This window comes from Pithys albifrons, chromosome 3 (genome assembly GCF_047495875.1).
Source record: "Pithys albifrons albifrons isolate INPA30051 chromosome 3, PitAlb_v1, whole genome shotgun sequence".
Classification (NCBI taxonomy): domain Eukaryota; kingdom Metazoa; phylum Chordata; class Aves; order Passeriformes; family Thamnophilidae; genus Pithys; species Pithys albifrons.
Genome location: NC_092460.1, coordinates 2,481,343 through 2,508,936, shown reverse-complemented (window position 1 = coordinate 2,508,936; position 27,594 = coordinate 2,481,343). Strand labels below are relative to the sequence as shown.

At 47.3% G+C, this 27,594-nt stretch overlaps 1 protein-coding gene across 2 annotated transcripts in view; it reads left to right on the top strand.

Annotated features, from left to right (window-relative positions):
- LOC139669667 (contactin-4) overlaps positions 1–27,594 on the top strand; it is a 338,597-nt gene that overhangs the window by 41,136 nt on the left and 269,867 nt on the right. For both annotated transcript variants that reach the window (XM_071550205.1, XM_071550204.1), the window contains exon 2: positions 6,081–6,125. The gene's annotated coding sequence lies outside the window, so the exon portion shown is untranslated. The remainder of the gene's footprint in view (positions 1–6,080; positions 6,126–27,594) is intronic.

Sequence of the window (27,594 nt, the reverse complement as noted above, 5' to 3'; positions counted from 1 at the left end):
GTGATTGGAATGAGAAGTGAAGGGGAACTAATGGTGCCCTCCCTTCTCTGGGAGGTACAACTGGGTGGCTTCTGCTTTTGTGCAGAGAATCCCTCAGATGTGACCTTGGACAATGTCCATCCATTGTGTCCTTCAGCTGAGACAGGCTGTGGCCAAGCAGAGACTTGAAAGTGCAGAAATACAGAAGTGTTAGAAGATCCCATCTGGGTTTTTTTTTGAAGCTCTGCTGCCCTTCTCAAAAGAGTCATGAGCTGGAGATGTTTGGAGAGCTCAGACAACCTCATCTTCCTGAGGGGGAGAAGTTCAGCTGGGTCTTGTACAGCATTAGAGCTGCTGCTTGGGCTTGTAGCACCTCATTAAAAAATAAGATTATAAACCTTCAGTTTATGGTGTTGGTGACTAAAATGTGGCTGTTGCCTTGTCCAACCCAACCCCTCTGCTGCTTGGAAAACAAGATGATGTTACATCTTGGTGGTGAAAAAGCACAAGCAAGGAAACCTGACTGTGTCAGAGGAGAATTTGCCTTTGTGTCACCAAAGCCTGACACGTTGAGTTACAATAACCTCGGGAAGTTGATGTGCTTATGCAAATGAGGGCAGAGTCTCTTAATCAGCACTTTGGAGAGACAGAGGCAATCAGAGCCAACTGAAAGCCTTTCATTACTCTGCAGTGAAAGCAGAAGGGTGGTGAACACTCTGCCAGTGCAGCCTCCTGGAGCTCTCCTGGGCTTTTCCTGCCATGGGAAATTCCCAACAGGTGCCTCTTCCCCGTGCACAGTCAGGAAGTTTTGCTGAGCCTGTTCTGAAGGAATAGGGAAGCTCATTTTAGGTAATAGAAGGTGATTTTAAGGGTTATGCAGTTTACAAGTTCACTTTATGAACCAGCTGGTGAATCCCTTTGAGATTTCTTTGACACTCTCTCCAAAGAGTTCTGCTGTCTGCAGATTTATTATCAATATGCAGCCTCAGGTCAATGTTCTTTTCATTTGTGAAGCAAATGACACCCAACAAGTGGCATTGTAAAGCCTAAAAATCCAATATAAATGTGGAATGCTCATCCCCTCTTGATGAGACCAAATACCAGTTTGAAATATTTATTTTCCTCTCTTCTGTTGGAATAAATTACATGAGATTTCTCTTTTGACAGCATTTTGCTTGGATGTTAAACCCATCAGTCCCTGGGAGAGCTGTGGTGGGGGATTAGGCTGAGTTTTACCTCCCTGAGATGGATGACACTCACAAAATGCTTTTGGCTGACTCACTAAACAGTGTTTAAATGCTCAGGAAATGCTTTCTGCATCTGGGATTTATATTTCAGCTTCAGAAAACTGTCTCTTCCGTCGAGCTCCCGTAATCAATGCATTGTTTTATTAATTGCTGCTGAGGAAGGGCTGTGTCTGGGCTGCAGGTGGGAGGTGATGCCCATCCAGTGGTGCTTCAGAGTTCCCATCCTCTGGCTTTGCCTTTGGGAAGGCAGAGAGGTGGGTGGGGGTGGGCTCAGCTCTGAGTCCTCCCCCAGGAGCAGGAGGAGGAGGAGGGAAGGCAGGAGAGCAGTGGGAGGGCACATCTTTCCTCCTGGAAGGTGGTGGCACTGCTGGAAATGAAAATCAGCAAGAGCAGGTTCAGATGAACTTGTTATGGACTTGTTAATGGTCTGCAGGAGTGTGGTTCTCTTGCTTCTTTAGGCTGTTAAGTGAAGAATATTGTGTTTATAACAAGGGGAAGATTGGAGGGATATCAAGTTCATATTAGGAACCAGAAGCAGGAAAAGCTCCTAAACAGGATCTGGAGGGGTTGAGATAAAGGCAGATCTGCAATCTGAGAGTTTCTGGAGTGGCTGAATTGAGACTGGAATGAAGCAGAGAGATGGCAACTCTCCTAGTTCCTTATTCCATCTTTTTTAAAAAACAGTGAATTTGGAAGATGGGACAAGTTTATGGTTTTGGAATAAAAAGCAGTGCCAGAGTGGGCTGGTTCCATAAACCTAAACCCAGACTAGAGCCAGGGACAGTAAAAAAGACACAGTGACTTGTTTGCTGATGATTTTCATGTTTGAGGTGATCAAGGGAGACTCTTGGTTTGGGAATTCAGAGCCTGAGGCATCAGTGATGTCCCTGTTTTTCCTCCCCCATGGAAATGCCCACCCTGACTCTGCAATCCTCCCTCCAAGAGCTCCAGGTGCATTAGGAATGTCTGCATTTCCATATTCCCCTACTCAGCTTCCAGGTGGGAAATGCACCTCAGGTTTCAGTGGGATAACTTCATTCAGCTCAGTTTGTGTCAATATAAACTTGGAGCATAATGGATGGATTTGTGCTGGCAGCAGAGGAGAGCTCAGCACTTCTCCAGGCTCCCCTCAATGCTCCAGCTCCCAAACTGCCTCCACAAAAACAAAAAAAAAAAGTGGAATTTTTTTGTTCAAATACACAGTATTTCTGTGAATTGAAGAACTGCTTCTCTATTTTTATTTTCTGTCCTTAAGTCATTTTTTTTCCCCTTGAAGAATGTGCTATCCCTTTACATGAAATGAGGATTGCACAAAACTCAGCTGCTTTTTGGGTTTTTTGGAGGTTGTAGCTTCAAGAACGACTCCAGTGCTGACTGGGGAGCTGCATTAAAAGAGAGTTGTTGCCTTTTCCTTTGGAGACAACTTCCTATCTGTGTTCTGAAGTTCTTTCAAAGCCTTCTGTTGACAAGGGATGCAGAAAATACTGAACCTGCTAAACTCAGTTTTTAGTGTTCTGCCTTCTGGAGTGTCACCTGAGGGTGGGGAGAGCACAGCCTGTCCCTCTCAGCCTGTTCCAGGTTTGGGGTTTTTCTTGGAATAAAAGTGTGTTTGTGAATTCATTGCAAGTTGTGGCCAAACCCTCCAGGCTAAGGGAGGTTTGTTATTATTTATTAAAATTCCTTGGGCACTGCTGTTGTTTGGGGGTAATGCAATTGAAATGCTGCAGGTTTTCCAGCCTGGAATTCCGGGTCAGTCCTGCAGGTTTTTGCAGCCTGGAAGTCCAGGTTTGGTCCTGCAGGTTTTCCAGCCTGGAATTTTGGGTCACTCCTGCAGGTTTTCCAGCCTTGGAAGTCCAGGTTCACTCCTGCAGGTTTTCCAGACTGGAAGTCCAGGTTTGGTCCTGCAGGTTTTCCAGCCTGCAATTCCAGTTCACTCCTGCAGGTTTTGCAGCCTGGAATTCTGGATCAGTCCTGCAGATTTTCCAGCCTGGAAGTCCAGGTTTGGTCCTGCAGGTTTTCCAGCCTGGAGTTCCAGGTTCAGGGCTGCAGGTTTTCCAGCCTGGAATTGCAGGTTCAGGGCTGCAGGTTTTCCAGCCTGGAATTGCAGGTTCAGGGCTGCAGGTTTTCCAGCCTGGAGTTCCAGGTTCAGGGCTGCAGGTTTTCCAGCCTGGAATTCCGGGTCAGTCCTGCAGCTTTTCCAGCCTGGAATTGCAGGTTCAGTCCTGCAGCTTTTCCAGCCTGGAATTGCAGGTTCAGTCCTGCAGCTTTTCCAGCCTGGAATTTGCAGCTTTTCCAGCCTGGAATTTGCAGCTTTTCCAGCCTGGAATTGCAGGTTCAGTCCTTCAGGTTTTCCAGCCTGGAGGTCCAGTCAGTGCTGCTTGTGAGGATGATACACAATTGTCTTAATCAACACCTTGAACACAGAATGATTAAGGTTGGGAAAGTCCCCTAAGCCAAGTCCAGGCCTGAAGCCACCAGTGCCAGGTCCACACCAAGCCATGGCCCTGAGGATCAAGGACCACATCCAAGGCTTTGGGAAGAGCAATGTTCAAACTCTTGCAGTCACTGTGGGATGAAAGACTGCACTGAAAGCAGCTTGTTCTGAATTGCCTTTCCCTGGTCTAAGCCAATATCTCTCTGCCAAAGCAAAGTGTTTGAAGGAACTGTCCATAAAAGTGTTTCTGTTGTTGGAATCTGAAATTTCTGTAGGATTTGGGGAGGTCTGTGCTGTTGGTTTGACAGAAGTCATAATGTAGAGGGTTTGGGTTTTTTTTAGCCAGTCTCTGTTACCCCAAATTAAGTATCCAAAGTACCTGCTGGGCATATGGGAGATGAGAAGTGCTTGGGTGAATATCCACCCAACAGGAGCAGCTCCAGCAGGACCAAGCAATAATCAGCTTAGTAGTAATTGCATTTGCTGGGGTTGTGGGGGAAGAGAAAAATGAAGATTTGATCCAGAGTCTCCCACATAAATGCCAAAAAAAGCCATTCTAGCTCAGTTATGCACACAAGCATGACAGGGATTTAAAAACAAAACCCCAACCCCCAAGTGCAGCTCTGAGGGTTGTGTGGCAGGTGCTGTGTGAGAAACCTCTTCTGCTTTGGCTCTTGGCCCCGTGTGCCCACAATTCAGGGCTATTTCTCAGATGGATAGACAAGTGCTGAGAGGATCAGAATTTTCAGAGTGAAAAACTGGAGGTTTGTTCTTTGTTTTCAGCAGCAAGGGATGGATTTGTAGGTGTCTAAAAATATGTAGCAACGTTGGTGCTGGAGCATTTCTTAACTTGTGCAAGTTGTTCTTCTCCAAAACTTTCTCTGACTGAAGTGATAAGTTGAACAGTTACAGTAAATAGAGTAATATTTTGATTGGTACAAAACCTTTCGTTTCTTCTTGATGTCTAATTAGTGCAACTCTGAATGTCAAATATTTCTCCACTTTCCCCAGTGTTGTGCTCACTTTGGTGGGGCTCCATCTGGCTCTGCCTGCCTGGAAGCCTGTTCAGCCAGGGAAGAACTTTCCCAGGCTGGGATCTGCTGCTGGATCCCACCTGTTCCCCTCCAGGTCTCTTGAACTGGGAGGGAGCTCTTCCCTTCAGCAAATCCCTGTGGAAAGTAGTGCTGTGGAAACATGGAGATGCTCCATGGGTGTGACTGCAGTTCAGGCTGGGAGATGCCACCCCGTGTCCTCACCAGGGGCTGCTCATGGGGATGGTGGTACCAGCATGTTAAATGAACACATAATTGTGCATTTAGACTGGCAGGGCTATAATGGCTTAGGACAGAATGTGGTGTGGAAGCCTTTGGTAATCAGAGAATATCACAGAATGGTTTGGGTTGGAAGGACCTCAAAGCCCATCCCATCCCACCCCTGCCATGGGCAGGGACACCTCCCACCAGCCCAGGGTGCTCCAAGCCCTGTCCAGCCTGGCCTGGGACACTCCCAGGGCTGGGGCAGTCACAGCTTCTCTGGGCACCTGTGCCAGGGCCTGCCCAGCCTCTCAGGGAAGGATTCATTCCCAATATCCAATTTTCAGGGATTCTCAGGCACTTCAGTAGCAACTGTGTTAGACTTGACCAGAAGCAGGAGGTTCCTCTGGTTGTGACTTTGGGTTAGACTCCAACCTACACCCCTTCAGGGAGGAAATGGATGCTGATCTTTAGGCCAAGTGTCAGAGGTTTTTTTCCCCCTGTCTCTCCCATCTGGGATAGTGCTGATAGTGCAAAAATAAAAGCTGAAATAAAGTTTATATTTCCTTGTAGTATGTTTGCTGCATTATGGTCCTCACTGAATTCTAATTTCATCACTCCAGCTCCACCCATGATGTTGGTGTGACTCACAGCCAGCTACCAAACACCTACATCTGTATGACCAAAACATGCATTGAGCAATTTTTCCCATTTCTCAGAATTTGCTTAGTGTGTGGTTTGGATGATCTCCTGGTTGCACTGGAGCTCCTTGGGCAATGACCTCCCTTTCTGAGAGATTTGGGCTGCTTTGTTGACAGCTGAGATGCCCTGAGGTGGCAGAGAATGAGTTTCAGCCTTTAGTAAAGTCGGAGTTGGGCAAAACAAGGGGCAGATATTCCCAAGGGGAATTTCTGAACCTCAGTGTGGAGTTTGCAGCCCAGCAATGGGCTGGTGAGTGATGCCAGAGAGGAGTGGGGGAAACTGAGTTGAAAACCCTGCAGAGGACCTGCCCAGGTTATTGCCTTTGTCTTGTGGTGCTTTGAAAATACCAAACAAAAACAATCCAAGGCAGCTTCTTCTCTGCAAAAGAATTCAATATTAACAAGAATGAATTTAGTGTGTTCACATTTCTCTGTCACTGACTGTCCTTATCAATTGTGCTTTCAGGTATTGGAAATTTGACTGAAGTCTCCATATCATGCCCTGGAGAAGGTAATGATCCTTTCATACTCATTTTGGTGTGTTGGTGATACTTATTCCTCTTTATTCTTTGTATCATTACATTGATTGTCAAAAATCTTTGCATTGTTTGCGCTTTGGACTAAAGAATCTGCTCCTGATTTTCTGTGTCCTGGCAGTGGATTTCAGTTATCCTTTTTAAAGGAATATATGTCTGCCTTCAAGTTCTTTGGGTGTTTGTTATATTTATGCAATTCTACCTTAAAAGGTTTATAGAGAACACACAACAATTTGTCTTCAGATCAGCTCTTTTTTTAAATGAACTGTTCTTTAAAGGTTGTATAGAACTTATAGAATGAATCTTTTACAAGAGGGCACTGATAGTTTATCAATAGTGGTTTGTTTGTTTGTTTCTGGTCAGGCTCTTAATTTTCTCACCAAGAGATTTTCAGAATTGGTGTTTAATTAATCATTGAGTGATTGACCCCATAGTTGAATGAGCCAAAAAAAAAAACAACCTGTGGTGTTTCTGAAACTCCAATTTTCTTAATGGCACCTCAGTTTGAATGTCAGAGGGAACCAACATTGTTAGTGGAGAGGTGGGGTTTGTTCTGTATAACATGAAATTGTCTTGAGGCCTTTTTTCCAACATGCTTTTAAGTATGAATTATGTTGTTTCCAAAGGAGAACAAAATGTTTTCAGAGCTTACAATTATTTGAAAAATAGACGTTGTCTTGCTTTTTACCTTCAGGTGTTATTCTTGTATCTGTTCAGAGAGGTTCATGTGGCTTCTGAGAAAAATATTTAACTAATTCAGGAATTTCTGCTTAGTCCTGTGTGGTTCCCAATGAAAACTGGAGATATGGAGATGAAGTAAATGTTCTTATTCAGCCTGGGCCTTTTGGAATGTGCAACACTCTCTTAGTGTGAGGTTCCCCAGGACAGTATGATAAATTCTGTGATATATCCCTTTCTAGTGGTCTGAAAGGAAAAGCTTATTTCTTAATATAAAAGATAACTTTGAATAATGGACTCCTCATCCCTTTGGACAGTACTCCTGAATTAGCCTCCAGGCCCTTCCTCAGGTGCAATCTCATTTTCAGGTGGTAAAAAGGAGATGCTGATCCCCATTTCATTTCCACCCTGCTGATGAAAAGTACTTGTGAAGAGTTTAGGCAACCTTGATTAATTGAGCCTGAATAAGAAGTGCAGGATCAAATCTCAGGATATTATTTTGAGGCTGCAGACTTGTGTTGTGCATTCCAAATCCCTGAATGCCGCTGGGGTGGGAGGTGGGAAGGGCTGGGACAGGCACTTGGAGTCCCACTGGGAATGGCTTGCAAATGGTGCCACCCCTGGAGACAGGAGGGTGGAAATTGCTTTTTGTTTGCAGAGCAATGTAACTATTTGGTAAACGCTTCTCATTAGTGAGGATGTCAGTGGAGTGGGGGTGAAATGCCTGGAGTGAAAGTGGTGGTTTAAAAAAGCCAACTGTGGGTAACTGTGAATGGGAGCGATGGGAAGGTTGTGGCTGAGCTGTGGAATGTTTGGGTCGGGACCAGGAGGCAGAACTGAGTTCCTGTGGTGTGTGAGATGTGGGGAGTGGGGCAGCAATGCCAGCCAAGCTGCTGAGATGTCCTGAGCAATGAGCTTGGGTGAACTTGGTGCATCCAAATCCTGCCCCTCAGTGATGGAGCTCTTGGCCAACAACACCTCGAGTGTGGGGCTGTCAAAGTACAGCATCTTCTTAGGAAAGAGGGGTCACACCCACTGCTGTATTCCTGTGCAGAATTCCACAGGTGGGGGCTGCAAATTCAACGTGACCCTGAGATTATCTCAGTTGATTAGAGCACGGTGCTAATAATAAAGTCACAAGTTTGATCCCTGTACAGGACATTCACTTCAGAGTTGGACTTTATGATCCTTGTGGGTTCCTTCCAACTCAGAATATTCTGTGATAGCTTTTATAGCCATTTCATCTCTTAGGAAGGGCAGGATTTTGTAACCCACACTCCTCAGCAGCACGTGGTCCTTGCCAAGCCACAGACAAGACCCTGGGGAAGGCAAATTTTTGGGTTCTGCTTCTGGTCTGGTGAATCAGAACTGGCTGTTGTTGACCAGAGTGACTCACTAAGTAGATTTGATGGGAAACATTAGTGCCTTGTAATGGTATAATTATAAAATCCTACTTTATTACCTGTCAAGCTAATTAAAACAGCAACAGGTTGAGAGTCCTCTTCAGGCTTGTGGCATCTGGGCATTGTATTCACAGCCAGGCTGGGAGTGTCATTTCAATTGGGAATGTTACCAGCAGACACTGTGCAGTGGTGCTGGAGGAGTGGCCTGGTGCTGAATGTGCTTGGTAAGGGCTCCAGGAGAGGAAATGGTGATGAACACAGTCTGAAAAACACTCATTTAGGGCATGGTTTGAAGAGATTGGGACTTTCTTCACTGGCACCCAGCAGAAAAGTGGCAGCCTTGTCTTCCCCTGCTGTGTTTGTGTCTCAGTGTTGGCTGCTTGGCTCTGGAGAGCTGCCCCTCATTCCAGGGGGCACAGGCTCAGCTGGCAGAGCTGTGGGTTGGGGTGGAAGAGGATGAGTTGGATGGAGGCTCAATGCAGGGAATGTTTACAATACTCCTTCAAAGACAAGGGTTGTTTTGATCTCCAGCATCTTTCTGCTTCTCCAGATCCATAACTGTCCCCCTTCCCAGGCTCTTCATTGTCACATGTCTGCCACCGTGTCCTCCTTCTTTCCCTAATTGTCCCCTGAAGATCTGCTGTGTCCTTTTTTATCATCTCCCCCTTTCCTCTCAGCCCGGCTCCTTGCTGCCTCTCCCCCCCCGGCCGGCTCCTTGCTGCCTCTCCTCCCCGCAGCCCGGCTCGTTTCTGCCTCTCCTCCCCGCAGCCCGGCTCGTTTCTGCCTCTCCTCCCCGCAGCCCGGCTCGTTTCTGCCTCTCCTCCCCGCAGCCCGGCTCGTTTCTGCCTCTCCTCCCCGCAGCCCGGCTCGTTTCTGCCTCTCCTCCCCGCAGCCCGGCTCGTTTCTGCCTCTCCTCCCCGCAGCCCGGCTCCTTGCTGCCTCTCCTCCCCGCAGCCCGGCTCCTTGCTGCCTCTCCTCCCCGCAGCCCGGCCGGCTCGTTTCTGCCTCTCCTGCCCGCAGCCCGGCCGGCTCGTTTCTGCCTCTCCTGCCCGCAGCCCGGCCGGCTCGTTTCTGCCTCTCCTGCCCGCAGCCCGGCCGGCTCCTTTCTGCCTCTCCTCCCCGCAGCCCGGCCGGCTCCTTTCTGCCTCTCCTCCCCGCAGCCCGGCCGGCTCCTTTCTGCCTCTCCTCCCCGCAGCCCGGCCGGCTCCTTTCTGCCTCTCCTCCCCGCAGCCCGGCCGGCTCCTTTCTGCCTCTCCTCCCCGCAGCCCGGCCGGCTCCTTTCTGCCTCTCCTCCCCGCAGCCCGGCCGGCTCCTTTCTGCCTCTCCTCCCCGCAGCCCGGCCGGCTCCTTTCTGCCTCTCCTCCCCGCAGCCCGGCCGGCTCCTTTCTGCCTCTCCTCCCCGCAGCCCGGCCGGCTCCTTGCTGCCTCTCCTCCCCGCAGCCCGGCCGGCTCCTTGCTGCCTCTCCTCCCCGCAGCCCGGCCGGCTCCTTTCTGCCTCTCCTCCCCGCAGCCCGGCCGGCTCCTTTCTGCCTCTGCCCCCCGCAGCCCGGCCGGCTCCTTTCTGCCTCTGCCCCCCGCAGCCCGGCCGGCTCCTTTCTGCCTCTGCCCCCCGCAGCCCGGCCGGCTCCTTGCTGCCTCTGCCCCCCGCAGCCCGGCCGGCTCCTTTCTGCCTCTGCCCCCCGCAGCCCGGCCGGCTCCTTTTTGCCTCTGCCCCCCGCAGCCCGGCCGGCTCCTTTTTGCCTCTGCCCCCCGCAGCCCGGCCGGCTCCTTTCTGCCTCTGCCCCCCCGGCCGGCTCCTTTCTGCCTCTCCTCCCCGCAGCCCGGCCGGCTCCTTGCTGCCTCTCCCCCCCGCAGCCCGGCCGGCTCCTTGCTGCCTCTCCCCCCCGCAGCCCGGCCGGCTCCTTTCTGCCTCTGCCCCCCCGGCCGGCTCCTTTCTGCCTCTCCCATCCCTTTCCTTTTAGATGCCTCATTCCCTCCTATCACTTGGGTTTCTTGTGCCACCATAAATCCCCTCCATATGGAATTAAAACAGAATCAGTTGTTCTAAAGTAATTTGATAAACTGAATTAGTAAAACTGCCCTTTTATGGTGGATTTCATTGTGTCTTTTAGAAGATGAGCAGTCTCTGCCCTCCTGGAAGTTGCCCCTCAGAGACAGTTTGTTCGTTTTACAGCAGAGGGAAATGACAACTTTTTGATAGATCTAACCTGGATTGTAATTGATTATTGCAGAGTCAGCATTTTGCTTGTTCTGGGGGGATTTTTAAGATATTTTGAGTAATATTTAGAAAGGAGTCCTCACGACTTGACTTTTCCTCTGAAGAATGTGATGAATTCAAAAGACACCAATGAGATACTTGAACAAAACTTTGGATGGAGTGATGAATTTAAGCCACGGGTGCCTCATTCCAGCACTTGTGCAAAACTTCCAGAGTATTTTCTGTCATAATCTGTGTGAGGGTTTGTTGTCTTTGTTCCCTGAGGGGTATCTGGAGCTGAAATATCACCAGGCAGTGTCTGGTGAGGCAGCAGTGCTGTTATTTCTGAAATCAACCACAAGGGCTATTTTGGCACGAAGCAAATCTGCCCTCGTGCACTTGTTTGATATTGTAAAAGAGATTATTGTGGCCTTACAAGAAGGTTAAGATGTCGTGAAGTTTAATATACTCTGAAAATAGTCCTGTTAAAGCCGCTGTTGCAGTGATTGATGAGGCAGGTTATGATGGGGGCTCTAAATCTTGTGTTTGTGTGTGCAAATTGCCATTTCCCAGCCTTTTCAAGGTTGCTGAGTTTATCTTGTGCTGCTGCCCACATTTAAGGATTTCTTGTTGCATTAGCCTTTGATTAAGGGGAAAGGAACTTTGATGATCAAATGCCCCTAACAGGCGTTCTCTGGACTGGCTTGGAATGACTTATCAGTCATTCCTCATGACTGAGAGCATGTTTGGGCCATGAGGGTCACCCTTTGAGGATTAATTTTGTGAGATAAACAGCTAATGGCTGTTGGCTGATTATGGTCAGAAGGAGTTACTGTGATATTTCTCAACTGCTCATTGCTACAACAGAGAGTCACTGGGCTGAGTTTGAAGCTGCTGTTTAAACAGCTGGGTGGAGATGTGGCACTCTGGATTCCAAGGTGTTACTGGGTGATAGGAGCTGCTGCCACCTCCTCACTGCCTGCCCTGGCACAGCTGGCTCCTGCTTTTGCCTATTTTACCTTATTTTCCCTGTTAAACAGAACTTCCTGTGGCCTCCAAGTCAGCAGCTCAAATACCCAGTTGGCAGTTTGATATTTCAAGGCACTCCATAAAAGTAAACATGTGTTTTCCAGATACAATAAAGAGCATTTCACACTTGGCTGAAGTTTTTAGACAGGTGTCACTACCTCCCTCTTTCCCCCTGGGCTTCAGGTTCCCTTTCTTCCATCTCCTCTTTAAACTTCTCATCAGCTGAGCTGAAAGATGTACTAGAACAGGACACTGTGAGGACAACTCAGAGCTGCTAAAGGTGGAGGTAAAAGTGGTAGGGCCTGAAAGCCAAAGAAATGTCTGTTTGATTCTATTTAATAAAAAAAGGGAGAGCCTTAAACAACAGAGAGGAAAGGAGTGCCTGAAAGGAGTGGGGAAGTGTCTTAGGGAGGGATTAGTGTACTGAGGAATAAACTGCTGAATCACTGGAAGCAAAGAAGCAAGACAGAGTGGAGAGGCTCTGCAAAAATAATCAAAAAGCTGCTGTAACTCAATTAAAATCACAGCAGGAGTTGCTGTTGGGGATGGTGCATCCCTCATGCTGTGTCCCGTGCTGGCTGGAGCCTCGAGGAGTGCTGGAGTGAGTGGAGAGCTCCTGAAAAAGGCTGGAGTGACAGTTCTGCAGGGATGGGAGTCTCCTCCTCCTCCCAGACACGTGTGTGTGTTCCCCACCATGGGATGGGAGTCTCCTCCTCCTCCCAGACACGTGTGTGTGTTCCCCACCATGGGATGGGAGTCTCCTCCTCCTCCCAGACACGTGTGTGTGTTCCCCACCATGGGATGTGAGTTCCTTCTCTCAGACACGTGTGTGTTCCCCACCATGGAATGGGAGTTCCTTCTCCTTCCAGACCCTTGTGTGTTCCCCACCATGGGATGGGAATCATCTCCTTCCAGACCCTTGTGTGTTCCCCACCATGGGATGGGAATCATCTCCTCCCAGACGTGTGTGTGTTCCCCAATATGGGATGGGAGTTCCTTCTCCTCCCAGACACGTGTGCCCCCCACCATGGGATGGGAGTCTCCTTCTCCTCCCAGACATGTGTGTGTGTTCCCCACCATGGGATGGGAGTTCCTTCTCCCAGACGTGTGTGTGTTCCCCACCATGGGATGGGAGTCTCCTTCTCCTCCCAGACACGTGTGTGTGTTTCCCACCATGGGATGGGAGTCTCCTTCTCCTCCCAGACACGTGTGTGTGTTCCCCACCATGGGATGGGAGTCTCTTTCTCCTCCCAGACAGATGTTTTGCCAACACACCTTGAGTTGGAACTGCTGCTCAGTCTTCTGCCACTTTTTAGCAGATGATTTGAGTCAAGGGTTGTAGTTCATCCCACAAACTGGAAGAGGAAAATTGTCTGGGAATACTGCTTGGGCTGTGGAATTTCAGGAGTTGGGGGCTGCAAATCAATTGGGGGTTTATGATACTTTTTCTTAATTATTTAAAGATGTTCCTGTGAGGGAGCTTGAATAGATTCCTCTCTTGTCACCAGGGATGTCCATAGTAAAAATGTGGAAAGGCCTTAAACACCCATCAAAGGAGCTCCATCCTCAAGTGAAGGAGAAAAAATCCTGCCTGGAGATGGCTGGTTTTCAGTCAGGTGGAATTCAGCACCTTGACTTGATTTTCAGTCAGATGAAGTTGCAGCCCTTGGTTTTCAGTCAGCATTTCTTGCTGCAGGTGGGACAAGAGGCTTGGCTGTGGCTCTGCCCGTTCCTGGAATGGCTTCTTTGCCATCAAATCCCGTGTTAATCATTTGAAATGCCTTGAATGTGCCCTCAGCCATTTTAAATAGCATCAATTAACATTTAGGAAATTAATTTCAGGCTCGTGGAGTATTAAACATTTGCTTTACAAATGTAAATGAGGTGTGCAGAGTGTGCATCTCTCGTGCCCCTTAACCCAAACCCTCATAAGGCAGGAAGAGCTGAAGGCTGCAAAGGTGAAGGTGTGTTTGGGGCTGGAATGAGGAAACATGGAATTATTGCTGCCAGGTTTGATGCTACATCAGTGTTAATTAAATGCTTTGCTCAGATTCAAGGCTTGGAGCAACCTGGGGCTGTGGGAGGTGTCCCTGCCCATGGCACTGGGTGGGCTTTGAGGTCCTTGAGAACCTCTGGCTAAAAACTCAGGAAATCTAAAATTAAACTAATTTCTGGATGAAATACCTGATCCTGTCAACCCTTCATGGTTCATTCTGACTTCATTCATTCAGACTTTATGCTTTTTCCCCCCTCCTTTTAGAAAATTTGATACCTGGAAATAAACAACTCAAATAGAAGTTAAGATTCTTCAGAAAATCCACAATTAAAGACTAATCTTTATTTTGCAGATTAAAATATTAAGTCCAATCTTTACTAGAAATTTTTTTGGCTTTTTTATTAATTAGAACTATTTTAAATATTCTGCAAAAAAAAGGTCTCACAATGTGATTTCCTCAAAAAAATGTTTCCCTGCTCTGCCTTTGCTGTTGGTCTTTGGGGCAAGGGATGCAAATGGGCACCTGGAGAGTTTTGGCAAATGGATCCATTGCTCCCAAGGATCCTCGTGCCAACTGAAGGAGTGAGAAGTATATTTAATTTGGGGATTCAATTTTCATGTCGAGGGTTGTTTTTTAAGGCTTGTATTTTAATTTTGAGTGTTAACTTTTTAGCATTGCAGTTGTCTCTATTGAGAAGGAAAATAAGATTTTTTTTTTCCTCTTTGTTTAGTCCATTCAAACTTGCAGTTGTTCCTATTTAAACCATTTAAAGCAGAATATCTTTATCACCTCACTTGGAAACACCTCTTTTGTTTCCATTTCTCATCATACTACCTTTGAAATGCTTTAACTTCATCTGCCACGTGGTGAGTTCTGTTTTTGGAGACCAGACTGGAAAGGATGAATTTGGAAAGGCTCTGTAAGGTGCTGAAGTGCAACTGCCCTGCTCAATGTTATTTTGGGCTCCCTGAGTGGCAGTTGTCCTCAATACACCATGTGGCACAAAGAAGGAATTGGAATATGACTCATTTTTCATCTCCAGCCTGTAATTCCTTCTGGTCTCTCCTCATCACTTCAGCTCCTTTGCCACCTGTAAATCTTTTAGGGCTTATCATTTCAGCCTCTGTCTTGGTTTGAGATAAGCAACTGCCAACCCCCCCAAGCACAGAGAGAAAAGCCTCCCTCCTAACACCAGGGAAAGGGAGGAAAAGAGAGGGGAAAGAAAAAAAAACACTTCAAACTGCATTTATACTAAATCTACATATAATTTTCACAGAAAGAAAGAGACAATTAGAAGAGAGTACAAATATTCACTCACACAAGTCTGCAACAACAAGTTCCCCACCTCAACTTCACAACAAACACACAAATTCTACTGTCCTAACTACACATTACTTAAGGAAAGACTTATTCCCCAGGGAGACAAACCCAAGCAGAAAGGAGAGACCCAGAACAACACAGTTTACTTTCCTGAGATACCCTGTGAGCCAGTGGTGGGCCTGGTCCTCTCCATCCCCCCTGGGACAGCATCGTGTGTCCTCCCAAGAGGAGGCTGAGAAGAGACTGCCTTAACCACTCCCACACTGGTTCCTACTGCCCTGGAGATGATGCCATAATGTGGGATGGAATACAAACTTACTGGCTAGGAGAGGTCAGCTGTCAGCTCAGCCCAGCTCAAGTCAGCTGCCAGCTTCAGCCTAGTCCAGACTTCAGAGCCCAAATCTAGGCCCACCTGGGGGAACCCATAACAGCCTCTCAGCCACTTTTTTTTTTTTTCATTCCTCTTCACGTGCAACAACTCCTGTCCATCAATTATTCCTTTTACTCTCAGCTCTGTGTTTGCCTTTGTGCTTCTGACTCATTCCCAGTTAGGAAGGTGCAGGATTTTGGAGCAGTTGTCCCTTATTTTGCTCTATTTCTTTCCATAGTCGAAGTGCCCAATATCAGAATTTCCTGAACAAGGAGCCTCCCAGGCAGTAAACTGCATTTCATGCACTGCTGAAGTTAATGGGAATTTGGATCAGCTTTGTGATGCCCCACTTCAAAGTAGTTCAAAGATCTCTTATTTCTTCATTTTCCTCTTAATCTTCGCTCCTCTCATTCCACAAGAATTATCCCAATTCGACTGTATCACCTGCTTTGATACAGCAGATCTTATCAGCAGCACAGCCCTTGAAGTCTTTTTTCCCTTCCACAGGAAGCAGATGGGGGGAAAAAAACCCTCTTTTCATGCCGAGCAGATGTGTCCTGATTTTCTTTGTTTTTATTTAGGTTTTGCCACAGTCTGTTATCCTGGAATTAAAACACCTCATCACAGGCTGATGATTAGAGCAACCTCTTTCCTCTAAAATGTCATTATAGCACCTCTTTCATTTTTTCTTGGTGTCTTCTTTTGCAACTCTTAAACTTCAGCAGCTCTGCCACTTGATCTGCAGCTTCCACCACTGACAATCTTATATTATTATTTTTTTAATATAGTGCTACAGGACTATATTGCTCATCATTTATTTTTATGCATCAAGTTCTTACACTCTCTGATCTTTAGCATTCAAGCTAAAGATCTGAATGGCTTGGATGTTCTTGGGACCAGCTTAGCAGGACCTTCCTCCAGTGTCAGTAGATGGAAGATTAGGAAAATTAGTCAATTAGGAAGAAATCCTTCCCTGGGAGGGTGGGCAGGCCCTGGCACAGGTGCCCAGAGGAGCTGTGGCTGCCCCAGCCCTGGGAGTGTCCCAGGTTGGACAGGGCTTGGAGCATCCTGGGCTGGTGGGAGGCATCCCTGTCCATGGGAGGTGTCCCTGCCCATGGCAGGGGTGGCACTGGATGGGCTTTAATGCTCTTTCCAACCCAACCCATCCTGCAGGTGTCATACAGATTTTTTTTTTACCTGATTGCATTTCTTCTGCTGAATTTCATTTCATTGCCTTAGTGTGAACTCTGCATCTCTAAGCAGGATGTAAATGGTCCTTGTCAGAGGATCTCTGGCCACTTTAACCCTCCCTGAGATGTCCTCTCTGCTCTCTCCCTGCTGCTGGGACAGTCCCCAGCACATCGGGGTCCTCCCACGGCACTGAAACACCTTCAGAGTGGAGCTGTGCTGCTCTTCTTGGGGCAGAGTTGCCCAGATCTGGAAGTTATTGTGGTTTTCAGACAGATCTGTGGGGCTGGACTGAGTGTGGGCATCCCTGTGCTGTGTTTCCTGTGGGAGCTCATCCCCTCTGGCACCATGTGGCCCATGTGCCCAGTGACTGGAGTGTGCCCAGGGCATCTCCAAGGACCTGCTGGCATCTCTGCTGGATTCTCACTGCTTTGTCTTTAGTGCTTTCTGCAAGTTGCTGCAAGTCCCAAATCCCATTATCTTTGCTGCTTGTTCCAGCCTGGCTCTGGCCAGGCACCTGCAGTTGGAGCTTTGGATTTACTTTTTGAGACCTTTTTTCCCCGTGTTTACCATCTGCATCCCTGCATTTACCATCTGCATTTTCGAGCTACATTTTCAAGTCTTTTTATAACCCCTTTATGCTGTGTTTTCAACTTGGTTAACTGCACTGAAGTTCCCTTTCCTGCAGTGCTGGAAGGCTTTTTTGTTCTGTTAGAGCCTGCAGAGGAAAAACTCCCCAGTTTGCAGATGACTTTCATTTCCCTTCCTAAGCCGTTCTCGTGTCATTCCGCATTCCGAGGCGCTCTCGGTGCTAAAGCTCTTTATGCCAGGGTGTATTTTTAACTAATGATGTGTCACTGTACCAGCTTGGATTTTCTTGTATCTATTCTGTAAACAACTAAAGTTCCTTTTGAGGGGGAGGAGGAGGAGAAGAAACGGTGCCAGAGAGTTGCGAGCAGCGTTCGCCTTCACGCAAGCGAAAAAGCTCCGACTGGCCCGGGCCCAAATTAATTAAATGTTCCATTTAGTGGAAGATGTCAGTTAGGAATAGATAATGCTTTCCATCTGAAGAGCTTGACTGGTGGAGAATAACGTGTTCTGTGGGAGCAAGAAGCTTCCTGAATGTTACACAAATGTCAAAGCAGGAGGCAAAGTTTTCCGGCTGAGGCTTTGGAGAACGTTCTCTCCTGGCAGGTTCTGCAGCTCCAACTTTGCCATTAAGAAGGGCAGAGTCAGCAGAGCACTTGGGGATTGGAGGAGCCAGAAGGATCACAGAGAGCATCGTGGCATCAAAGGGATGCTCAGAGATTCCTGGGAGAGGGTTGCAGTGCCGGGGCCAGGAGGAGTGGGAGCACATGGGGGGTTGGAGGGGAACAGTGGACAGAGTAGCTCTTATGTTTATATTTGATGGAGTGGTAATTTGGACATGCAATAAGGAGAGAGGAGTAAACCCTCTGGGAGAAATCTGAGGAAGGATTTAGAAAGGGATTTGGTCCAAGGAAAGCAGTTTATTGACAAGATTTTTTTCTTAGCCAAGTATGTGTGTGTGGAGGAGAATGAAATGTTTTCTTGTGTATAATTTTCTGTCCTAACTCAATATTGCTGTAGTTCTGAACTTTACATACCTATAAAATCAGTTACCTGGAATATGTCTCCTTAAATTGCAGTGCTGTGATCTCACACACTGCAGAGCAGGTGACTAATAACCATTTACTGATGTAATACTGCCCTCTGCTTAAAGAATGCCAAACTTCATTGCAGACTTGCACACTTAAAACAAAACACACCTGAGCAAAAAAAGCATGTGAGTTTTTATCCAGGGCTTTGGATCCTTTTGGGCTGGAAGGACAGATCCCTGTGTTTGTGGGATGCAGAATGTCAGCACTCATTCAGTCAACTCCATTGTGGGTGGATTGTTTTACCCATCTGGTCTTGTGGGATTCTTGTGGCTATAAAAATGTGATATTTTTTGTCACTCTGCTCTAAAATGTTTATGTAATGACTTTGGCTTATTATGAGAACCTTGAAGAGAGATTGTTGGGTATAAGAATGAAGCTATTTTAGATACCCATGAAAATCAAAATGGCTCATTTTGATTAACCTGCTTGAAATAAGTGTCAGAAAGGTGAAAAATTATTTGTTTTTCATCTGAAGTGACTCAATGCTCTTCCTGCAGCTCCTGTACATCAGACATGGTTACTCATGGCCCCATGTGGGACAGCAATATCTTACATGGTTATTTTCAGGGAGGGTGAAGAGAAGCAGTTCCCCATTTTTAATCAGCTTGTGGTCCATGTCACAGATAAACTGATTCACCCTGATCATCTTGGCCTGGAGCTGTGCCAGGGCAGGGACAGCACCCAGGGAATGGCTGGAGCTGTGCCAGGGCAGGGACAGCCCCCAGGGAAGGGTTGGAGCTGTGCCAGGGCAGGGACAGCCCCCGGGGAATGGCTGAGCTGTGTCAGGGCAGGGACAGCCCCCAGGGAATGGCTGGAGCTGTGCCAGGGCAGGGACAGCCCCCAGGGAATGGCTGGAGCTGTGCCAGGGCAGGGACAGCCCCCAGGGAATGGCTGGAGCTGTGCCAGGGCCAGGGACAGCCCCCAGGGAATGGCTGAGCTGTGCCAGGGCCAGGGACAGCCCCCAGGGAAGGGCTGGAGCTGTGCCAGGGCAGGGACAGCCCCCAGGGAATGGCTGAGCTGTGCCAGGGCAGGGACAGCACCCAGGGAATGGCTGGATCAGGGAGAGCCCCCAGGGAAGGGCTGGAGCTGTGCCAGGGCAGGGAGAGCCCCCAGGGAATGGCTGGAGCTGTGTCAGGGCAGGGACAGCCCCCAGGGAATGGTTGGAGCTGTGCCAGGGCAGGGACAGCACCCAGGGAAGGGCTGGAGCTGTGTCAGGGCAGGGACAGCACCCAGGGAGGGGCTGGAGCTGTGCCAGGGCAGGGTCAGGTTGGATCTCAGGAAAAGGCTCTTTCCCCAGAGGGTGGTGGGCACTGACCAGGCTCCCCAGGGCAGTGGGCACAGCCCCAAGGCTGCCAGAGCTCCAGGAGGGTTTGGATGATCTTCTGGGGCGCAGGGTGTGACTCTTGGGGATGGTCCTGGGCAGGGCTGAGTGTTGGACTCAATGCACAAAGAGCCAGAGTTAAAGCTCTGTGTTCTGTATAAATATTAGCTGTGGCATGTTCTGCTTTGTCAAGGCAATCTGTTTGGCATCCTGGTACAGAAGAACTAATTGGGTCCACAGTGAGTGCATAAATTAGAGGTACCTTCTGCAGCACCACTAAGTTATTCACAACAGGCCTTGACATCTTTAGGGGAGTTGTGCAGTTTGGGTAAGTTAAAAAATGGCAAAATAACTAAAGAATGTACATGGATATGAGTCTTCTTCCCAAAGCCTAAGCACAGAGTTGTACTATAAGTAAAATACTTAGAAATATATGAGTTATGTGTGGTAAAGAGTGTTTAAAGCTCCCATTTATCAGACCTGACCAGATCATTCCCAATTGGTAATTATTGGGCTAATCCAGCATGATTTCCTTATAACAGAATTGTGAGGATTAATATCTTATATTTTCAGAACAAACTGGGGAACATTTGTCTCCATAAAGATGTGGAGAAAAGCACTGAGATGTGGACAACTATGGGCAAAGAGGGATGTCATATTCTTTGGAATACAGGAATGATAACATGGAATTGAAGTGTCCTTTGTGTATGAGGAGGACTCTGTGAATGGAGACTGGGGCCAAAGGGTAGTTCCTTTCTTTATTTTCATTTAAATTATATGAACCTTTGGATTTCTGTTTTAATTTTGCCCATCTTGAGAGATCAGGTGTCTTTAAACTGGGCTGCAGTTCCTTGGTGGGAACTACATATCTATTCTCAGATCTATGATCTGCTCCACATCCATTAAGATGTTGGGTAAAATGAATAAAGGCAGGCAGACTGGAAATCCAAGTTTTCCAGTTCTTGGGAGAGCAGTCTGATCCCATTGCACCAGGATGTGACCCACTCCTAATTTCTTGAATCCCCTCTGGGTGACAGCAGGAGGAAGGAATGAAGTAATTTGATATTGAGCATTCCTCTGGCATGTGCTCATGGGGAATGTGATGCCTTGGGGACAGGACTTTTGGGGTCACCACTGTGTTGAGTGAGTCACCATCTCAACTCAACAAAGTCTCCAGAGAATCACAGAACCAGAGAACCATTTAGGGCGGAAAAGACTTTGGAGATCAGAGACCCCATTAACTCAGCACTGCCAAGGCCACCACTGACCCATGTCCCCTGCAGGGGCAGGGGGGACTCCACCACATCCCTGGCCAGCTGTGCTGGGGCTGAACAACCCTCTGAGTGAAGAAATTTGTTCTAATATCCAACTAAACTTCCTCTGGCACAACTTGATGCTGTTTCCTCTTGTTGTCTTCTATGTTCCTTGGGAGCAGAGCCCAACCACCCTCTCTCCCCACCCTTTCCCAGCTCCCCCTCCTGGCAGGGGTTGCAGAGAGTCAGAAGGTCCCCCCTGAGCCCCCTTTTCTCCAGGCTGAGCCCCCTTTTCTCCAGGCTGAGCCCCCCCAGCTCCCTCAGTTCTCCAGCCCATTCCCAGCTCTGCTCCCTTCCCTGGAGGTGCTCAAGTTTTGGCTGATGGGGTTCTCCTGGCATTGCCTTTAAAGGGAGAAAACAGCAGCTGATGTTCACTTAAAAGCACATTTATTGGGTGGAAATACTCTAAAAATCAGGAGCTCGGTCCAAGCAAATTGCAAAGACTGCCAAGTTTGCAGTCCTGGTGGGATTTATTTAGGGATGCCCCAACTCTTCCACACAGCAATGTTTGAAGCACTTTTCCTGCCCAGAAGCAACGTTGGAGATGGATTTGGAGCTTCACCATCAAGTCTCAGTATTTACCTCCAAGGCAAGCTTTTCACTAGGCTGAGACTTTGAGAGACTAAACCAGGGAGTTAAATCCTTCCAGCATCTGTGGAGCTCTCTGTGCAGGAGGAGGCTGGTTTAGGCTTACAAAGGTGTTTGCAATATATAATAATAGAATATACCCTTTAATTAAAACAGAGGGGCTTGAGAGGAATGAAATGGACCCACCTGTAAAATGAGTCAGTGCTCGCAAGGTTTCCATTCCATCAATAGTCGTGATTGCGAAAAATTAAAAGCAGGGATGTTTTTCCTGGCACAGGGAGGGGAGGAAAACCTCCTGATGAATTAATTCCTATTCCTGGGAGGATCCAGCCTCCCAGCAGAGCCCACCTGAAGAGCTTGGGGATGTGGCACAGCCCAAGCTGATGTGGGCAAAGCCAAAACCAAACCTGCGGCTGGAGGTGATCAAGGAGTCGGTTCAAAATTTGAGTGTTGGGGGAACCCACCCAGTGGTGCTTTTGATGTGGTGGCTTTAGTGAACACTCTATTTTTATTTTTTTTCCCTGACTGGGAGCTGTTTTATGCCTCTTTACAGAAGGAGTTTTGATGTTGGGGCTGGTTTAGACCAAAGAGCTCTGCTTTGTGCTTTGCTTGTCCTCCTGGCTCCCGTGGTGTGTCCTTCCCTTCCCTGCTGTGCCCACAGCCTGGCACCCCTGGGATGCCCAGGTACCAGCCTTCCTTCCAGGAGCTAGCCATGCACTAGTTGCATATCATTAGGAATGTTAACAAGGGCATTATTGTGCTAATTATTATGCCTAATTATGGAAAAAACCAGCAAATTTCATGGCCACTTTCTGCTAGGCAGAGCTTAGAAGCTTTCCAGAGACTAAATACATTAATTAATCTACACTGCTTGTTTAAATATAGGAATATATTAAAATATTTTCTGTTTCTTGAGGGGGGAAAAAAGGAGAAATGAGAATAAGTGACCTTTCTAGTGAAGCAGCCTATAAGTAAAAATAAATAACTAAATATAATCACAGAAATGTTTTCAGTGATCCAGTTCATTCAACAGCCCAGCAAGCAGTTGTAGGAGAACAGGATATAAATGGGACTGTGGGGAGGGAGAAAGAAGTGGGAGAGGGGACAAAGTATTTTATATTGGTTTTGGTGGCAAAACTGGCTTATTGTGACATTCTGGGATAAAGAAGGGGGAGCCTGGGAGGACTCTGGTTGTAAGAGAAGCTCCTCCAGCTTGTCCTGGGAGGTGGCAAATTCCAGAGTGGCAGGGCTGGAAACACTCCAGGAGGAATTTGGGTGAGGGTGATGGAACACACAGAGCATCCCCCCAGGTCCAGCCTTTGGCATCTTTGTGCTGTTAAAATTCTTTAAGGTCCTCTTGAGCCTGATCCCAGTTTTTTGCTCTGCTCCAACTCCACAGGAGTGGATGAACCTGCACCAAGTGCCACTGCTGGAGGGCACATGGCCCAGAGCTTGGCTGGGGGTTCACATGGAATCATAATCAGCTTCCAAAGCCCTCCTAAAACAGCTCAGTGGTTTGTTGGCACCAATGAAATTGCAGTGCCATCCTGGGCACCAGCTTCGTGTGCTGAGGAGTTTGGGTGGGGAGTGAAGAGAGGCAGCCTTGATTTGCCACCTGGATTTTATGGGACAGCTGCAATTTGCTCTTAGTTCATTAAAATCCATGGATGGATATTAAAATCCATTAGGAATGACACAAATTGCTACAAACTTTCTGTGGGATCTGGTTATTCCAAACTGTAACTCAACCTGCTTTTATTGCTGCTCCATCACAGAGTTCCCAACTTTATCCTCCTGCTGCTCAAGTTCAGTTTTAAGAGGACAAGAACTCCTTAAGTTCTTTCTCTCTGCTTATTTGCACAAGGGGTAAGAATTCTGCTCATCTGTGCCATTTCAAGGAGTGACAACAGTTGGATCATTTCTTTGATGGGAACTTTGGTGTCATTTAAGTAGGAACAGTTTGCACTTTGAGGAGTGACAGTCCCAGGCACTCAGCAATAGGACAAGGGGGCACGATGGGCTCAAGCTCTGCCAGGGGAAATTGAAGTTGGAGATCAGAAAGAAATTCTTTACAGAGAGAGTGCTCAGGGATTGGAATGGGCTGCCCAGAGAGGGGGTGGATTCCCCATCCCTGGAGGTTTTTAACCTGAGCTTGGCCGTGGCACTGAGTGCCATGATCTGGTAAAGGGACTGGAGTTGGACCAAGGGTTGGAATTGATCTCAGAGGTCTCTTCAACCCAACTGAGAAGAGAAGAGCAATGAGGGTGGAGAAGGGACTGGAGCACAAGTGCTGTGGGGAGAGGCTGAGGGAGCTGGGGGTGTTCAGCCTGGAGAAGAGGAGGCTCAGAGGTGACCTCAGCACTGTCTGGAACTGCCTGAAGGGAAGTTCTGGCCAGGTGGGGGTTGGTCTCTTCTCCCAGGCACTCAGCAATAGGACAAGGGGGCACGATGGGCTCAAGCTCTGCCAGGGGAAAGTTAAATTGGAGATCAGAAAAAAATTCTTTGCAGAGGGAGTGCTCAGGGATTGGAATGGGCTGCCCAGAGAGGGGGTGGATTCCCCATCCCTGGAGGTTTTTCAGCTGAGCTTGGCCGTGGCACTGAGTGCCATGATCTGGTAAAGGGACTGGAGCTGGATCAAGGGTTGGACTTGATGATCTCTGAGGTCCTTTCCAACCCAATTGATTCTATGATTGAGCAATTCAGGGAGTTACTTTGGGGATAACTTCACCCATTCCCACCCCTTTCAGCCCTGTCCAAATTGCTTGTTTCCAAGAGCTCAGTGCTGGATATTCCAGGGAAATCATAGAGTCAAGATCTTGTGTCTGAAGCTGAGCACTCCAATCAGTTGCCTCAAATCCTCGTTCTGAGAGCAAACCCCTGCTGATTGTAATGAGAATTTTGTCTGCATAAAGCTTTTGTGCCTGAGTCTTGAGTGGTGCTTTAGACTTCTTAAGAGTCTTTCAGAATCTTGGCTTTAAGATAATCTCTCCTAAAAATGATGCAAATTGCTCTTAAAATCTCACGCAGAAATGGTGCTATTTTTTCAGAGGGTCAAATGGACTTTGGACCAAGACATGAAACTTTGTTTTCTGTGGGGGTTTTTTAGGATAAATTTTTGTGTACATGCAGCTGTACAGCAAATCAGCTGCACAAATGGTCTTTGAGTCCCACAGTGCTGATTAGAGAGCCATGTTGGGGTTGAGTTAATTAGATAATCCATGAACTCATCGATTTTTGTTCAAACTATTTAAAAAAAAAACCCAAAACTTATTCAGTCTGGAGGCAAAAAGTTGCACAGAGAAAGGGAGACTGCAAGGAACACTTTATTGTTTGACTGTCTTAGAAATGCTGTCACTTAAAAGGCTCAGAAGCTGCCAAGGAAAGTTTGTGGGATCTCCAATTTCACTTTTTTTGTATCAAAAAAGGCTTTGAAAAAGCCTTAACTTTTTATTTTTTTTGACAGAGTTGTAAAGTTTTGTGGGAGTGAATCTCCCCATCCCCACTGTCATTAAAGCAACATGTTCCTCAAGGGACTGGGGAGCACCCAGGGAGAAGAGACAAAATGCTAATGATGCAGAGGATAATTACAGCTAATTAGAGATTGGGAATGCAGATGGAGGGAACAAGGGAAGCTGAAAATGTGGGGGGTTTGTAGAGCTGATAATGCCAACAAAGTTAAAGGTCTTGGAGGGGCGGAGTGACCCCTGGGGCCCTTCACACACCTCTGGCACTGCAGGGGAGGGTTTTTAAAAATAATAATAATTAAAATAATGCTGCTGTTTGGGATAGGAAGGGTGGGAATTGCCCATAAGAGCAATCTCTCCCTTGGCCTGGAAAAGGGAAACTTGGCCCTGCCAAGATGGGCTGTGCCTTGAAAGGTTCCTGAGTGAAGTGGAGCTTTCCATGGTCCTGAACAGATTTTGTGCCGTCATAAAGTCGATTTTCCAAGAGACTTTTACCATCAAATTGAGTAGGAGAAGCAACTCCGAATCAAGGCTAAGATTTAATGGTATTAATTAAAATTAAATAAGATAGAAAATCACAAAGTGCTTTTTCTTAAACTGCTGAAACTCCAGTAAGAAAAGAAACTTCTGGGGTTTTAAGTTTAAGGTGCTGCTTATCCCAATGAATGGACTATCAACAATTTGATTAAATCTTCACCCAAGAATGATGAATTCCTTAAAATTCCTGGGAATTGGTAAAAATTAGTCACTCTGGGAGTGTTCCAACCCCCAACGAAGCCAATGGAAGTCACTGGTAACATATGACAGGTTGGGTCCTTAATAGGATGACAAATTATGAATTGTTGTTTATAATGTGAGAACTCTAAAGGTGGAAATTATGGAGCACAAGTAGATTTTTCCATAATTTTTGCCATTGGTGGCATAACATAATGTTGACCTGGGAGTGTCGACCTGCTGGAAGGCAGGAGGGCTCTGCAGAGGGATCTGGAGAGACTGGAGAGATGGGCTGATTGCAATGGGATGGAGTTCAACAAGGCCAAGTGCAGGTCCTGCCCTTTGGCCACCCCAACCCCCTGCAGCGCTCCAGGCTGGGCACAGAGTGGCTGGAGAGCAGCCAGGCAGAGGGACCTGGGGGGACTGAGGGACAGGAAGCTCAACAGGAGCCACCAGTGTGCCCAGGTGGCCAGGAAGGCCAATGGGATCCTGGCGTGGATCCAAACTAGTGTGGCCAGCAGGCCCAGGGCAGTGACCCTTCCCCTGGACTCTGCCTTGGGGAGGCCACACCTTGAGTGTTGTGTTCAGTTCTGGGCCCCTCAGTTGAGGCAAGAGATTGAGGGGCTGGAGCGGGGCCAGACAAGAGCAACGAGGCTGGAGAAGGGCCTGGATGTGGCTCTGAGTGTCCTCTGAAACACCTCCAGGGACAGAGAATCCACCATGTCTTGATCCAACCCCACTGTGATCACCAGCCCAGGGCACAGAGTGCTGGTGATCACAGTGGGGTTGAATCAAGGGTTGGACTTGATGATCTCAGAGGTCTCTTCCAATCCAACTGAGAAGAGCAACGAGGCTGGAGAAGGGACTGGAGCACAAGTGCCGTGGGGAGAGGCTGAGGGAGCTGGGGGTGTTCAGCCTGGAGAAGAGGAGGCTCAGAGGTGACCTCAGCACTGTCTGGAACTGCCTGAAGGGAAGTTCTGGCCAGGTGGGGGTTGGTCTCTTCTCCCAGGCACTCAGCAATAGGACAAGGGGGCACGATGGGCTCAAGCTCTGCCAGGGGAAATTGAAGTTGGAGAGCAGAAAAAAATTCTTCGCAGAGAGAGTGCTCAGGGATTGGAATGGGCTGCCCAGAGAGGGGGTGGATTCCCCATCCCTGGAGGTTTTGAACCTGAGCTTGGCCGTGGCACTGAGTGCCATGATCTGGTAAAGGGACTGGAGTTGGACCAAGGGTTGGACTTGATGATCTTGGAGGTCTTTTCCAACCCAATCCATTCTATGATAATTGTACATCTTAATTATGAATTGCTGTTTATAATATCAGAACACTAAAGGTGTAAATTATGGTGCACAAGTAGGTTTTTCTCTAATTTTTACAATTAGTAGTATAAGTGTAAGTCTTAATTCCAGCCATTTTCTGAGTTCTTTATATAGTTTTTTTTTTATCATTTAAGTTCTTTATAAATTTTTCATTTTGGAAAAAATATTCAAAAGCCACTTTAATACTTTGGTTCATGGAAAAAAACCCCCAAAGTCTAATATTTTCCAATATTTATTCTCTAGAGGTCTTAAGAATGAAATAAATGTAACTGTGATTTGATTAAACACTATTAAATCCCCAGGAATAATAGTCAAGGTGCCTTAAATTTTGGAAATTCTTTACTGCAACTTTTTTCATCATTAAAAAAAAAAAACAAAACCAAAACCAAAAAATCTTATCTATGAGGTGGGGTTTTATCTGCTGGGAATATTCCCCTTGACTGATAATTTTGGGTTTGTGCTCATGGACTGAAGTCTTGCTGAAAAAGCCAAAATTTCCAACTGGCCTCATTTTCCTGTTTGCTTTGCTTTTCTAGTCAAAAAAAGGGACATTTTTAGTCATTCCTTTGGCTTTGGAAAGCTCAGTGACTGCTAAAACTTGTGGCATTAAGAGCCTGAAATGTTTCTTTCCTGGTGTCTTTTAATGCCAGGAAATGTCTGGAAATCCCTGATAAGTTTGAAGGGAAATGAAAGGTATTAAATATATATATATATGTACATAAAAGGGAAAATAAGTGTCTTTTCCTTGTGCATTCAGAAATGTCAATTAAAAGCTGCAGTAAGAAGGATATTGCCCAGAATTTGGGTAAGTTCCTGTATTTGGGAGGGCTCAGCTGAGCTGCCTGGAAAAGCTTTCTGGGCAATGT